At 45.8% G+C, this 2,983-nt stretch overlaps 1 long non-coding RNA gene across 1 annotated transcript; it reads left to right on the top strand.

Annotated features, from left to right (window-relative positions):
• The first annotated feature begins 480 nt into the window (after window positions 1-480).
• Window positions 481-1,940, top strand: LOC306668786. The gene is made up of 3 exons (XR_013765974.1): window positions 481-865; window positions 1,478-1,545; window positions 1,649-1,940. It is a non-coding gene; the product is annotated as an uncharacterized lncRNA (long non-coding RNA).
• The last annotated feature ends 1,043 nt before the right edge of the window (window positions 1,941-2,983 follow it).

The following is a 2,983-nucleotide window of genomic DNA, read 5'->3' as shown; positions in this document are numbered from 1 at the left end:
AGACCAGTGGGGCAATGGAGTGAAGTCATAGTATGGAATGTGGTTAATGCGGTTTATTGCCTGTCCACTTCCAGGACACATAGTCTTAAGCCAGAGAATGTCTGTCCTGTCATGGTCCCAAGATGAAGTGCACATTTCCAACAACAGAAAATTTGTGACTAATTAATTAAAAATAAATGAAAATGACATATTCCTGGTGGATGCTTATCTCCCCCACAGAATTTCAAGGATCGTTTGGAAGACTAACATTATTCATGGGTCACACCTTATTTTGGAAATGATGCTCAGAGCCAAAGCATTCCATGTGTCCTTTGTCAAAGGCTTGTGGGACCAGTTGAGCTCCGGCCATAGATGGGCGAGCCCTTCCGGGGCTGGCGAGGCCCGGCCTCTGCCTCCCCTGTGGGTGATGCACTGACCTCCTCTTATTCTCTCTCTCTCTCTCTCTCTGGTTCTGCATAGTTTTTCACTAGAGCAGGACTGTGGAGAGTATCCATCAACAGTCCATTAAGATGAGAAGTCACAGAAAGAAAGGCCTTGCCCTGAGATATGGTCCAAATAGGACAGAACAATATACAAACTATGGAGTAGATATAAATTTTGCAAGATAGCAGATGTATGCTTCGGCCAATATTCTACTATTTGTTTCATAAAAGATCTTGTGAATGAGGACAGTGATTCCCAGTGGCCCTGGAGGCACCAGGCATGTAATTCTTGTCAAATATCATGCCCACGTCATTAATGAGCCTTCCCTTCTTTAGACATGAAACATGCTCGTGAGGGACCTGGTGGCCCAGATCCCATGGTGTCACTGAAACAAAAGGAGAATTCACATCCATAGGGACACAGTGAGTCCTCAACCTGGCAGGTAGGGGTCCCATCACCTGAATTGGTGCGAAACAGCATAAATCAGTTCTAATGACTCTTACCTTGATGCTTTAAAACCTTTCTAGAGGTCTGGTGGCTCTATCCTTGGTGTAGCCAAGGATAGCACTGTGGACTAACGTCCAAATCCCAGAGTTTAGGCAAAAAGAAAAACTAATAAATGGTATTTGGAGATGACTTTCAAGCAGAAAAGTTATAGAAGGTACCAGGACTGCCATGAGCATGTTCCTTAGATGGCAGAAGTGTTAGGAAAGAGTCAAACAGCCTACAGAGAAGGATCGTATCCTAATGGGAATACAATGTGCCCAGAAGAACAAATATCCTGGCTAAAATCAGGGAAAATCATGTGTACTTTTCATTAAAAACAGACTACAAGTTATTTGCACTCTGAGTTGTTAAATTGAGTGCATATGTACTATAAAATATCATTATGCACACACAAGAAATGAAATTAATATACATATTACATGTAAAATTAAAATTTTCTTTCTGTAGGGAAGGGGTATAGCAGGTTATTTATTCAGCTCGTGCATCTGTAGGGGACAGAGACATCATTTGACTCACTTGGAGCCCAATTTCTACTTCCTCCAAACAGGATTCTGCATTGGTTTTAAATGGGCACCAAGCTCTTCCTCTGTGTGGCCTGCTATCTCCTCTGGGCAGGTGAGTGCTGGCCATGAGTGGGCTTCCTTCCATGGAATTCCAAGGCCTCAATCCAAGTCTGTCTTGAGGTGACATCATTATACTCTGTCCTTCTCTACTGCAGGACAAGTGGAAGCTGCAATCACCCAGAGCCCAAGACATACTATTACAAAGACAGGAGAAAAGGTGACTTTGAGCTGCAATCAGACTTTCAAACATGACTATATGTACTGGTATCGACAAGACCCAGGGCATGGGCTGCAGCTGATCCATTACTCATATGCCGTTACAAACACTCAAAAAGGAGAAGCGTCCGAAGGGTACAGTGTCTCCAGATCAGACACAGAGGAGTTCCCCCTCACTCTGCAGTCGGCCACCGGCTCCCAGACATCTGTGTACTTCTGTGCCAGCAGTGACTCCACAGTGCTGCAGGGCCACCTCGCCTCTGCACAGAAAGTGTAAACAGGAAGATGGCCGCTGCCTGTGCTCGGAGCCCTGGTCCATTCCAGGAAGCACCATCACCCAAGAGTCACAGAGCCCTTGCCAGGGGGACCAGCATGGGCAGGGGGACCTCAGTGCTGAGTCCTCCCCTGCCAGTCTCAGCCCGACCTCCGGCCCCGCCCCTTAGCTTCTGCTGCCCTCCTAGGCAGCCCTCTCTCTGCCTGAGGAAGGCAAATGCATCTTAGTGGAGATTCCTGTTGAAGGCCTTGCCAATCTCAAAGCCACCACCTTCTCTCCCAGGGCGTCAGTGACTTCCTCATCCCCCTGCAGACGCTTCAACTTGCAGTCCTGAGTCTCCTCCCACATGGCCTCTGCTGCTGGCTGCCTCCCTCCTGGGGAAAGCCGAGGGCTGGGTCATGTGCCTTCCTGTCTCTCCATCCTCCCGGCACCTGGCCTGGCTGTCTGCTCCAGCCACAGTCTCCTCTGTTTTGTGTTATTTTCCCCCTGAGAATCTTTTTTCCCCCATGGGCTGCTTCTTTCTGCACTTAACTGATGTTCCTCAGTCTTATAAATGAATTTCTTCATTATTTCTCAAATGAAAATATGTTTCAGATATGCTTTTTCTTAATTATGAAAAGCAAAACTTAAATTTTACTAGGAAATAATTAAAAGATTTTTTTTAGCTTTCATTTGACAGAGAAGTTCTTTTTCAGAGATACAAGAACACAAACCATAAAGAACAGATTTTATCACTTCAGTTTTATTCAATTAAGTCCTTCACATCAAAGTGCACCACAGAAAATGAAGACAAGCCACAGAATGGAAAGAGGAATTAGGAAGGCATATAAGTGAAGAATTCGTGAGAAGGAGGCCATGGATCCAGGCTCAATGGCAGTTGGAAGACCAGGAACTTGTCACCAGGTTCTGAAATGGGGGATGTGGGTAAAGGTGATGTAAGTCATTCCCATGCCTGGCCCTTAGAAATGTCCTCTGGCAATAATGCTCTCATATTTGGAGA

Source organism: Sciurus vulgaris, assembly GCF_902686455.1.
Source record: "Sciurus vulgaris genome assembly, chromosome: 8".
Taxonomy (NCBI): domain Eukaryota; kingdom Metazoa; phylum Chordata; class Mammalia; order Rodentia; family Sciuridae; genus Sciurus; species Sciurus vulgaris.
The sequence above is the reverse complement of the archived record's forward strand: the minus strand, read 5'-3'. Positions and strand labels throughout refer to the sequence as shown.